Source organism: Mixophyes fleayi, chromosome 9, assembly GCF_038048845.1.
Source record: "Mixophyes fleayi isolate aMixFle1 chromosome 9, aMixFle1.hap1, whole genome shotgun sequence".
NCBI classification, from domain to species: Eukaryota; Metazoa; Chordata; class Amphibia; order Anura; family Limnodynastidae; genus Mixophyes; species Mixophyes fleayi.
This window is the reverse complement of record NC_134410.1, coordinates 65,992,347-66,006,062: the sequence shown is the minus strand read 5'-3', so window position 1 is coordinate 66,006,062 and position 13,716 is coordinate 65,992,347.

The following is a 13,716-nucleotide window of genomic DNA, read 5'->3' as shown; positions in this document are numbered from 1 at the left end:
CCCTTACTTTTCTCGGATTGCGTTTGACCACTGTCAGCCGCCGTCCCTGCTTCCTCCCTCCGGGGCAGGGACGGCCGCCCGATAGTCTCGGCCGGGGGCGCCCTGTTGCTAAGCAACAAGCGTGCGGCGTCCCCGGACGTCCTCTGTCTGCCGGGTGCAGGTGCTCTGATGCGTCTCGTCGCTAGGCAACGAGACGCTCTCTGTCAGCGGTCAGACCGCCCTCTCTGCACGCCTATTGCATCCTCCCTGCCTCTATTTGCCATTAGGGTGCCAGAGTATCAATGTTGGTGCCTCTAGCATTCCTAATGAATTTCTTACCTGTTGAAACCTGGCTTTCCAGACCATTTTTATGTTGCTGTTCCTTTCCTGTTGTGGCTCGGCTTGCTGACCATCCTTCTTCTGTTGTCCAGTTCTGTTACCGTGATTTGGCCCGCCTGACTACTCTTCGGATCTTCCTTTGACTCTGTCTGCTCCTGATTAGCTTTGACCTGGACCGTTTGACACCTTTACTACTACACCGGCAACTGGCTAGTGGGACCGCAACCTGCGTACCCTGCGCAGCTAAGTCCAAACCCCCTTGCGGGGGTCCCTGATGAATACCAGGGGCACGTTAGTCTCCGCACCCGCTAGTTCAGTGGCGACAATACCGGTTAGTAGTCCCTGTGCCTCCGTACTCCAGCCGAGCCTGACAACCATCCTGCCTCTCCAGTTGTAAGGAGGTACAAATGTCAGATGCAAGCAATTATGCAGGGGGAGCACGGTGGCATAGTGATTAACACAGAGCCGCAACTTAGAATTCTAACCACCTGGGGCGAGAAAGACAAATGCCGCCTCCCTAGCACTCAATGTTAACCAAATGAACCTAAAATATTCCTAAATTTCGCCCCCCCTTCAGCGTTGCGCCCTGGGCGATCGCCCCTGTCACACAGCCCTAGTTACGGCCCTGGGTTAGCACTTCTGCTTCACAGCACCGGGGTCATGAGTTTAATTCCCGACCATGGCCTTATCTGTGTGGAGTTTGTATGTTCTCCCCATGTTTTGCGTGGGTTTCCTCCGGGTTCTCCGGTTTCCTCCCACACATACTGGTAGGTTAATTGACTGCTATCAAATTGACCCTAGTCTTTCTCTCTCTCCGTACGTCTGTGTGTATGTTAGGAAATTTAGACTGTAAGCTCCAATGGGGCAGGGAGTGATGTGAGTGTGTTCTCTGTGCAGTACTGCAGAATTAGTGGCACTATATAAATAGATGTGGATGATGCATATGGGCATAGGCATACATATTGTTTTGTAGGCATGCAAAGTACATATTTGGGTTTTTTTTTACGCTAAGCAAACAAGCATATTTCCAATTCATCATGAGACCTTAAGGGTATCTGATAGACCTGAGCAGTTCCTGCAATTTACCTCCCACCACCTCTTCATAAGATTTTTCACAGATCGTGGACAGCCCATGGTAAAATTTTTCCCTTTCTCTTAATTGTTTTTGCCATTCTGCTCCCTATCATTGATCAGGACATTTACTGCGTGCAAGTCCCAACCAGTTACATCTTATTTGCACACAAGACTCCTCCAGAGAAGTACTGTATGTGGAGAAGTGTGATCAACATATAAAGGGCATATGGGGAGTTCTGAGGGACATATTGTTGTTCCATGTGCCATGGTTCCATGCTACACCTCTGTATAGAACGGTTTCTGGGGGGGAATTATGGTCAAGGATGGGTAGGGTTCTGCCTGTTTCATTTATTCTGGGCCCCACAATTTCTGATGGCAGCCTTGCCCTTCGTCAAGTACATACAGATGCAAACAAAAGCAAGACCTTAAAGAACAGCTCCCCCCAAAAGTTAGAATTCAGAATTGCATGGAGTTCACTGTGTTAAGAGAAAATGCAACATTTAGGGGTATGTTTATAACAGGTGAAGAATAGCAGACCTGTGCTGTATCATTGAAAGCTTCAGGGATCTTGACAGATTGGGCAAGCCATGTACCTCAGCCAAACATTGCACATGTAACTATCAGACTTCTGCCCACAACATTCCACTGAGACTGCACACACGAAAGTGTTAAATGATTTACTTACAGCAAAGTCTAAGGGGGGAATGTATCAAGGTGCGATTTTGAAACCACTGCACATCGCAAGCGAACCTTCACCTTCAAACCTCCGGATGTATTATCCAACGATTTGGAGGGTCCAAACTCAGATCACTAGTGCTGTTTGGCGATTTCAAAACATATTACTGGTATAATGTAATGTGTAATATAATTTACCAATCATCATATGGACAGCAGCAAGAGTTGATATGTGAGTTTAATTTAACAAAAAATCACTGAATCTGTTGGTGCATAAAAATATAGCAATAATAAACCAGAAAAACATAGCGCTCCTATAGATCAATGGCAGCCTATTCAATCTCTGAGTCACCCTCACACAACTCAAATTAAATCTTTGTTTAATGTGAGTATAAATTTGGCAGCTATTCATATTGTATTATAGTGACGTTCTCTGCAATGTTACACTATTATACAATTTATTTTTCCTGGTGGAAAATCCTGCTTATTGGTGAAAGTCATTGCCACATGTCCATGCTGATTTGTTTCACATTTGTTCACTTGGGTGTGACTACAGCTCACTAATCACATCAGAAGATTTTTAAATACATCTTATGGGTGTATAGCAAATTAATTTCAGTTTGCCAACTAATTCTACTTTCTCTTTTATTTTTAGATACTCTTCAAGGTTTGTTGAGAACAAAGACAAAGAAAGAACTGTGATATATTAATAGTAAATTTCTACGCTAATGGTCAGAATCAATTGTCTGCAATGTACGGCAAAGTCCCTCAGAACATTGCAGCTGCGCATTTTTTACGTTAAGCGTTGAGATAGATCTCTGTTCTAAGTGCTGACAAATTGGGGCATGGATTGAGACAGGTCTTCATGAAGCAATTTTTGAAGGATAGCAATAGCATGTCTCAGGGACTGAAGTGACTGTGCCCAGTAAGAGATCTCTCTTGAATTATGCTAGACGGACAAGATTTGATCAAAAATGTCTAATCTGCAGATAGATCTAGTGTTCCAGAGGTGTGGAAGAAAATTAGTCACAAATCTCAGAGAATGAGTGTATGTTCCTTCTAGCCACCAGCTGGCCAACACGCCTTACCTCTGCCTTTGTCCCTGATGCTAATGTACATGGTTGAAGTCCATGGGGTAAATGTATGAAGCATCGGTTTTTGCAAGTCGCCGGAAATCGGCGACTTTGCAAATGAAATTTAAAGTGGCAATAGTTTTTAAAGGCAAACTTGCATTTAAAAGCCATCGCCACTTTAAATTTCCCCTGCAAAGTCGCCGATATCCGGCGACTTGCAAAAACCGATGCTTCATACATTTACCTCCAGGGGAAAATCTGGGTTGTGTATGATGGGATTGAGAGGGGACAATGGAGAAGAGAGTTTCATGTGAGTACAGAGCTGTCACCAACAGTTTAATGTGTGCCTAATTGTGGGGTGCTAGCTTTTGGGAAGCGTAGAGAGCCAAGGTAGTATATGCAGCGGCGTTTGAAAATATAAGTTTTCTATCTTTCTCCATTGCTTTGCATCCCCCAGTTGAGTCCAGTCTAATATTCTAAACAATATTGCTTGAGGTAGCATGAAAAGAGGACCAATTGTAATCCTCCTTTATCTTTGCATCTTTGTACTAAATCATGCCTACGTTTGGGACTCTTACCTTCCCCAGACAACTCATGGACTATATTTTGGAGATCTACTAGAAATTTTTGGGGGACCTTAATTGGGACAGGCTGTAAAACGTAAAGAGTCCTGGGGAGAATACTAATTATTACAATATTAACTCACCCTAGCCAAGAGAATTTCTGAGTTTTCCATTGTTTGAGATCTTTCCGGATCTTGTCTAAGAGAGGTATAAGGTTAAAGCTGAAAAGCTTAGAAATATCTGAGGATAATATAATACCCAGATACTGTAGCTGAGACGTATGCCAGGAGAATTGTAAGGTGGATTGGAGACCTGAAGCCACCTTTCTCAGGAATGTTCAGGCTGAAAGCCACCGATTTTGTATTATTTATTTTAAAATTAAAAGTCCAAATCTCCTAAATTCTACAACGATCAGTAGGGTTGTGATGGCAAGAAGATCATTTGCAAACAGTGCTAATTTAAAAACTTCTGTATCCAAACACTTAGGGCCCGATTCATCAAGGTACGGATTTGCCTTCTTATGCATATAATCCGATAATTGTCTCTGCGCATGCGCGAAACAGGGAGTTAAGATGCGTAAAACACCATAATACGCTGCTCAAACAGAGGATATACATCACGGAAAGGAATACGTGTCTCAAACTCCATCGCAAATACATTTGCGATGTTGGCTGACCACTTGAGAAAAAAGGGGTGGGAATGGGAGCAGAGTGAGCGTGGAATGGCCTGAGATAAAATATCAGTTGAGAGGAGTGGGCGTTATGTATTTTAACTTGAGAAGAGTAGGCGTTCCCTCTGTCCATGTACGGTAAACTGAGATCAATCATGTCTCAACTCCTTGCTCAAACTTAAGGCAGCTCAGGGTCATGTTTAAGTTCAAAACAGTTAGCTAAAACAACAATTAAACTGCTCAAAATGCATTGTGCGCTTAAAATATTCACAACAAAATATGCACAGCATACATACATATGAATACAGATTTTTTTGGTGGGGAACATTTTTTTCTCATTTAGTTGGATATATATACAAAAAATTATCCATTAGTACGTTTGTGTAAAATAAGCCTCTTTTTTTTTACAGCCACCTTTGTAATAAATGCCACTGTAAATTATATGATCTTTGCTGATATTTTGGCCCTTTTGGTTAAATCCGGAATTCCGGAACGTTGGAATTAGTCAGCTTAATATAGCGCCCTCTGCTGCTTGCTGAGTTGTTGAGTAAAGATGCCTGTCTTTTCTAGGCCTGTATACTGCATTTTGGTATGCTACACAGATATGTTCTCTGGATTATGTGGAACAACTTTGCCACATACTTCCATATATATATATATTGGAGATCCCACCTATAGATTACAATTATCTGTTATAACTGACTTAATGTATGCCGGAATGGATGGCTGAGTGCATTCCACTCCCGGAATGGAGTGCTGAGTGCATTCCCCATCCATTCTGGCAGCCGGAATGGCTTTCTCAGTGCATTCCCCATCCATTCCGCAGCCGGAATGGATGGCTGAGTGCATTCCCCAGCCGGAATGGATGGCTGAGTGCATTCCCCATCCATTTTGGCTGCTGGAATGGATGGCAAATGTACTTGCCAAAACATTCAAGTATCCTGAATAAGCCCTTTCAAAATTTGACATAGAGCTCAAGCAAATTGTATAGTAAATTAAAAAATTTTGCGAACACACAATATATTATATTTATTCTCTATGTAAAATGGCTCTTGTGTCCACACACCTTTCCTATTGTTTGTTAACCCCACTGCTTCCAAACACTACTCAGAATAATATAGCTAAATTTCCACTTTTCACGCCTGAGCTGATTGGATGATAGAAGTTAAGTGTTTTTTAACATTTTGAGTTTGATACATTTGTGCACTGTGTATACTTTGATGAGGGACTGCATACAGACTTCAATAATGTTGTGATGTGACTAATTTTTCACCCTTTTCCTGCCTTTATTTGTTACCTGCTCACCCTCCCCTACAGATTTGAGTTGTCAGAGCTCTGCTTATATTTATATTAAGAAGCTACTTTGCTTCTGTTTGTGTGGTAAGTATCGAGTGAAATTTTTTTTCAATTTTTTTTTTTTATTTATTTTTTTTGCTTTTGCACTATTAAGGGGCAGGTGGTATTTGATGTGGTGTGGTAGGGATTTTACTATAGTTTTTTTGGTTTTTGGTTGCAAATCCAAAAATTACGTCACTATTTGCTTAACTCTCTGTATTCTGTGTTTCACAGTCCATAACTGTTTACACCTTACAAATTTTAATGTAACAAATGTGATTTGCACAAGGTGACTTTGGTGTTTGCCTCTGGTAAGTATCCCTTTTGCATGCAGTTCTGTGGTGTTTCTATATGGTAAGGTGGTGTTTGCTCATTCAATAGGGCTGGAGTATTTTTTATTTTTTTTTTATTCTACTTTTTATGTTAATTTCCCTAAATCTGGACTGTACTTTGCCACAAAAAGCAGGAAGATGAATTTTCACTTTATTGTAAGTATTGGTTTCATAATTTGAGGCAACGGTGAAATATGAAAGGTGGAAATGTGTCACCTACAGTTTTGTTTGTTAACTCAGGCTTTTGTCACACATACAGGGGATCCTGAAGTTGGACTACAATTGTAACAGTTATGTAATGTGTACAACAATGCAGTAATGTAGGAAATAAAATATGGAGTACTTACCTTACTCTAGATCAGCGCTGGCCGGCCGGTGGTGCGGAGTCTAACGAACCTCCTGGTGTTCATCAAGAACCGCCGCAAGGCGGGATGGGCTTTGCTGTGGAGGATTGCAGGTCGCCGTCTACTGGTCTGCCTCTAGAGGTAAGGATGTAGGAGGTAGCTCACGATCACACTGGAACTGGGAGGTAAGTATGAACCACTCTGTGGTCAGGATAGCCGAGGTCTGGTACACTGGATACAGATAATGCGAGGTACAGCAAGCCTGGGTCTGGTACACTTGGAGCGGAGATTAATACGTGGTCAGCAAGCCTGGGTCTGGTACTCTTGGAGTGGAGATTAATACGTGGTCAGCAAGCCTGGGCCTAGTACACTTGGAGCGGAGATTAAAACGTGGTCAGCAAGCCTGGGTCTGGTAAACTTGGACAGAGAAGCCTGGGAAGTAAGCAAAGCAGAACTGGTACACAGAGAATCCACACAGAAATCACCAAGTCAGGGAACAGAGGAAGTTGCTCTGACGCTGCCACTATTGGCTTCCTCCGCATGTTATCTAAAAACACCCTTCACATTGTGCAACGTGACCTTGAGCCAATGCGCAACATCCCGACAACAGTACCGCCTTTGCCCAAACCTTTGGCGGTACTGCACTTATGTGTGTTTGGGTCATTCCAGACCACAGTGGGGGTCGCGGAAGGTATGTCCCAGGTCACTTTCAGCCGCATGCTGAATGTTGTGCTAAGGGCGTTCCTGTCGTGGCTCTCCCAGTTTATCCATCTCCCACTCGATGAGGAGTCCCTTGGGCGGATTAAGTAGCAGTTTGCCACCATAGCTGGCTTTCCGCATGTCATAGGGGCAGTAGATGGGATGCATGTGGCTTTGGTTCCGGTGAGTGGGAATGCTTCGGTTTTGACGAACCACAAGCATTTCCACTCAATAAATGTCCAGGCCATATGTGACCCATCTCTCCAGATTTGGAATCTGGTTGTGAAATGGGGGGGGGGGTGGAGTACCCATGACTCATATGCCTTTCGCAATTCAGACTTGTGGCCTAGATTGCAACAGAGGCAAGGGGGTGTCAGGCTTCTTGGTAAATAATCAAATCTATTGATTCTGTATAGTGGAATTTGTTCTTAATAATGTATTTTAAAGTTATTTCCCGTAAATGTTATATTTTACATGAGATGTTAGCGTTACAGAATGTGTCATATAGTGCATGTGGCTTGTATTTTTAGTTGGTCCAACTATACAGTACTAAAATAAAAATGCCCACATTTGGTTACGTTCATGGTAATGTAGGCCAATTACACAAACAGACCTAACAGTTAAGGTTAGCAGATATTTTAAAACTGTACAAGGGAAGGAGCGTAAGTATTTTTTTGTGGAAAAAGTATTTTCAGAAAATCTTGAATGATCTTTGTTTTTAAGGATTTCTTAGACATGGTTATTTTACAATGGATGGTAATTATAAAGTAATATTACTCATTTACCGAACTATTTACCATTAATCTAGTTAATCTATGAGCCATATTTGAGTTTGTTTGGCTATTGTCGCTGGTCTGTTGTTACTGTTAAAGTGTATTAATGTTTGTTTATTATGTCTTTCCTCTCAAACTACATAGGAGACAATGCGTATCCCTCCTACCCTTGGCTCTTCACTCCGATCTTGAACTCACGTACAGAACAGGAAGAGACATATAACTCGGCTCATGTGGCCACCAGATCGGTCATTGATAGGGCTTTCAGGGTGTTAAAGGTGTAATTTCGCTGCCTGGACCGGTCTGGTGGTGCACTCATGTACGAGCCGAGGAAAGCTTGTAAGGTCATAGCTCTGTATGTGGTGTTTCATAATATAGCCATCCGGAGTGGGGCTCCAGGGGTCATGGACGAAGTTGCTGGGAGGAAGATCTTGAAGACCCCCCTCGGGAATCAGTGCGTGGGTTCAACTTCAGGCAGTATGTGGAAGCGAGATATTTTTGAGGTAAAGCAGTTATTGGTACTGTTTCATTTAAGACACCAATGCTCTCTGCTGTAATAATGAGCAAGCTAACCAAAAATATGAATCACAAATGTATGGACTGACCAAATGTTGTTAGAAATATACATGGCCTGGTGTCCTACTGAAATGTGTTCCATTTGTCCTTATTGAAAGATCAATGTCAACCTGTAAGTTTTTCAGAAAATGTGTGTTGGATCTCTCTTTAAATGCCTCAAAGTTTTGACGCCTTAATGTGGTAGATTTCAACAACTGTCTAATGTGGCAACATCAACGCCCTTGTGTTGAAATGTAGAGTTAAGTTAGAACTGTCCAAACATTACACATTTGCTGCTTCTATTAGCTATTTTATTAAAGGGCAGAATGGTCTAGTATGTCAATGGCCACTAGTTATAAATTCTTAATGTCTAAGATTTGTATTTATATTCTAGACTAACAGTGTTCAGGGAGGCTTGTGAGGTTTATATGTTATTTTGCTATACATAAAGTGTTGAGAATGGCACATTTGTAAATTTACATTTGTGTATTTTATATATATATATACAGGCTCTTTCACCCTTCACTTGCCATTGGAGTTGGAGGATGTGGCTATGGTGAAGCCAGTTGACAAATGTAAGTATCTATAGTGTTTGCATCACTAAAATGTAATTGTCAAGCAGTAAGTAGTGACCACTGCACACAATCCGTTACTAGATGTCCAAGCACATCCCAAGCATAGGGCTTTACACCAAAGTGCATTTTAAATTTGCAGCATACACTAAGTTTAGTTTTTGGGGATTAAGTACCTACTTGGTGTGGAAGATACCATGGCTGCATAGTCATTCTGGAACCTAGAGGAACTGTGTTCGAAATGAAATCACTGCCTATATTTCAAATGTGAACTATGCACAACCAAGTCACAATGCGAAGAAGTGCACATAACTAATGATTTAAACAATCACATTGGTCAGGCCAAGCATTTCACCCAATTGTTGACAATGATAGTTTAAAAAGGCCTAACCTTAATACAAACCTTCATAATATTCCATAAGGATTGCCCTAATATATTGAAATCAACGTTTAATTTTGGCCAAAACGGTCTCTACACCATTTAAGATGTACTTTGGTTCCCCATCTCATCCTAGAGTGTCTGCCCTAGCACACATTAGTCCTGTGAATGTTTAATGTCTGGGTTCAACTCAATCTCTGCTCACCACCATACTGTGTTTGGATACGAGTCACTGTAACATCAACAAATACACTGTAGGTAATGTTTTAATGCTATTCTGAGGCTTCATAGTTGTCACTTCTGCTAAATGGGTAACTGTCTGTGTATTATCAAACTGTACAAACAGACATAAATGAATGTGTTTTCGGGTTTGGCATAATTTATATTACCCTGAACTAGCTTAGTTTAAATCAACTACTGTAGGGGAGCGTCTACACTTTTACAGAGGCCAGGTCAGTAGGCAGACATGCAAATGTTCAGTAGCAAACAAACAATGGGCAGATTCGTACAAAATCCCATACTGACTGACGTTTTGTATAGATTTTGACTGTTTGGCCAGGCTCAGACCATTATGAATTATTAAAACATTACCGGGTAGTTAAGTTATTGAGACAAATGAGCGCTTGGACATCCATCACTAGTCGAACTAGACAATGTGTTGTTGTGTATTTACAAGGATAACAGGGTGTTGTTCTGTGAGAGAGGTAATAGTTAGCAATATTCGCTGTGTCTTGTATTACTAAACATTAATATACAGACACACAGCAGACAGTGCACACACCACTACAGCCTTAGGCTCTTTGCAGAAATATCTGCCTATTGGAATAAGGACTGGAATGACCATTGATCTTAGTTGTTCTGTGAAGCACTGGGCGGGTGCCAGCCACTGTGCCTTCGCACAGTGGCTGGCAGAAAATAGTAAGGCTTTTGTATATTTTTGAAAATTGACCATAATCAGACCAGTACTGATTTGAAGTTACGATTCATGACCTTGGTGCATACCTTGAATGGAATAAACTAGACCAGGGTTTCCCAAACCCAGTCCTCAGGGCTCCCTAACAGTGCAGGTTTTCCATATCTCCTTGCTGGAGCACAGGTGAATTCATTACTGACTGACACATTGTAACAGATCCACAGGTGGTCCTAATTATGTCACATGTGATCCGGAAAACCTGCACTGTCGGGGAGCCCTGAGGACTGGGTTTGGGAAACCCTGAACTAGACCATTTGTTGCTTTAGAACCTGTGATTGGTGTTACATTATTGAGAGATAACATATTCAATTTAGGAAATCACCTTGGTTTGAAGTATTTCCATACGTAGCAAGGAACACTGTAAGTTGAACATCCTTTGGTAGGCACCATTTACTCACACAAACCATGAGACAATGCAACTGGTGTAAAATATGTCTGCATTTTGAAGCCATGACCCAGTATGACAATTTTCAAAAATGCACCTAATGTCTCTGCCATTCACATGACACACTTTTACATTATAACAAATTACAAACCTGAATAGTTAAGTACATTTGTGCAGACATTTAGAGCTTTAATCTCCTGTTCCAAACCATGTTTAAATACAATACTTTCCAATGTGATGACGGTGGAGAAATTAATGTAATGCATGGCTGCTTTGTCATGTAGGACACCACTAAATAGTTTTTGGCCAAAGACTGATATTTAGCATTGACATTTGTGTGCTACATAAAAACCAAACAGTGCAAAATGTCTAAAAAATTTTGCACGTTGGTATTTTCACATGGTTTAGTCCAGGACACTTCAGTAATAAATGTCGGGACTAAGTTGTTAAAGGAATCAGGCCCTACCAGGCAAACTTTGTAGGGACAATTTCCACATGGATTCAGTTTAAAAGCCCTATCTTATGTCCGTAAGGGTTGAAACTAAACATGTACATGCAACACAGAGCCCAGGACAATGAAACCTTGCCTTCCACTACAGTTAAGTTGAACACACATCTCGGGAAGACACAATAAGGGGCAGACAGGTCTCAATATCTGGCTATTTGTCTGAAATGTGTACATTAAGCATCCATGATACTCACTTAGAAAGATTGTAGACTACTGTGACATTATACACTAGTCCCTGTGGAACAAACTATTGGAGTGTCCTCCTGGATTTAAAGTACTCACGTGTGTACCTTGGAGGGTTGGGTTAGTGCCTTGTTGTAGGTGAATGCTTGGGTGTGTGTATTATTGACCTCCTCAAAATCTTTGCCACAAATAGACATAGGATGACAGTTTGGCACAAATTTTGCAGACCATTTTACACAAAAATGTCTTGTAAGACACTTTGCAAAAATGTAATAAAGGAATGTAGACTCAGATAACAATGTCCTTAGACTGGGTAAAAAGTCTGATTTTTTTATATCAATACTTAAATATTCCTATAATAAGTAACACCCACATAGTTTCATTACTATTTACATTTTTTATTAATATATTCTTAATAAAGTTTTAAACAAAGAGTAAATCAAATTTTAAAAGAGAAATCAAAAAATTATTCTTTCATTTTTTTGGGGATGGAATGGGGTCCAGAACAGGGCGGACCTGGCTTCTTGATGTGGAGGGCTCAGAAAAAGCATCCAAACTCACCAGGAGAGCAGATTGTGTCCGATGCTGTGAAGGTGCAGGATCATGGCCAGGGGGGTGGCAGGGGCCTGGGCAAGGGGGAGGGAAGGGCAGGGAGATGGGCAAGGGTCATAGAAAGTAGATGGGCTAGGGTCTGTGCAAGGAGAGAGGAGGCAACAGACGGGGCAGGGAGGGGGAGGCAACAGACGGGGCAAGGAGGGGGGAGGCAACAGACGGGGCAAGGAGGGGGGAGGCAACAGATGACTGGTGTTGGGGGGTGGGGAATGGATCATCTGAAATGGGTGAAGGTAATGTGCCGGAGGTACGTTGGGAGTAGGCATGCAAGAGATCACCCAGGAGTGTTGCAATATTAGTCATGGTGGAATTTAGAGTAGCTATTTGAGTGGTGAATGTGCTAATGAAAGTGGTGAGTTGGTGCTCCATGCGGGGTAGAGTGCTTGCTATTTGTGCATAATGAGTGTCCAGTGATGCAGTGACGGCTTCAAATCTTTGAGATGCGAGTGAGAGTGCCTGCACCCTCGAGAGTTCAGCCTGCTCCCTCTGAGGCTCCTCCACATCACGGGCAGCTTCCTCCTCGACCTCCCCAGCAGCCTGGTCTTCACGTTTTGTATATAGAGAAAAAGAGAAGAGAAGATATTAAATCCAAACTATTACGCTAAAGGTTATCTTTTTAAACATTCGGACACACAGATCATATAGAAATAAACATTCTAGCTGGAAACCCATTTAAGCTATATTTTAATTCTGAATGGGGAAACTACAGCTTTCAGGGCCACAGCATTAAATATGTGAAAGTCTACAGTACCTATGGCAGATCTGTCAGATATCCAGGAATAGACCCAGTTTGTTTCTGGAAATGTCCCTGCTAATTTCCTTGTACTTAAGTTCTGGTCTATTGTACAGTACCTCTTCTATTTTCTTCATGTTAGGTGTATTTTCATTATATGGTTCCTTTTATATTTTGACAACTGTTCAGACTCATTACTCTTGCTCTGCATGCTTGATGCAATTCTAAATGTGATTTTTTTTTTATAACTAATGATGCATAGCTCCCATTCAAACCCAATTTCAGCTGCACTGTTACTCTGAGGTTTTTCCCTGTACCAAGGTCCCCTGTATCTGTATTATCTCGGATTCCTGCAGGTCTCACTGCAGTGGTGGGGACTGAGTGGTATAGGCCCATTTTTCAGAGCGGTCAGACTGCCTGTCAGCAAATCAGAATGAACACTCTATATTACTATATGTAACTGTCCAACAGCAAATTAGAGGTCTTAGACTCACAAATGATACATGAACAAGTTTCACAGCAGACAAAGTTCCTCACGGATCTGGAGAAGAAATGGTTCGGTTGGAATTGAGTGGTGTTAAGGATAAAATCAGCCTTGATTTACGGAGAATCAGTTGTGGAGGTTTATCATGAACTTGCTTACAGTCAAAAGGGTGGTTATTTTTCTTTCAATTTTCCCGAAGCTTGTGGGAAAGTTCTGATTTTGAGGGACTGTCGCGCGCAGTCAGAACTATGTCTCCCTTTGCTTTTTATATGACTGTCCCATTAAATTCTAAGATATCAGCAGGGCCCTTTCAACATCATCATCATCATTTATTTTTATAGCACCAGCAAATGCAGTAGCGCTTTACAATTAGGAACAAACAGTTGTAAAACAATACTGGGTAATGCATACAGACAGAGAGGTAAGAAGGCCCTGCTCGCAAGCTTACAATCTATGGGACAATGGGAGATTGATAA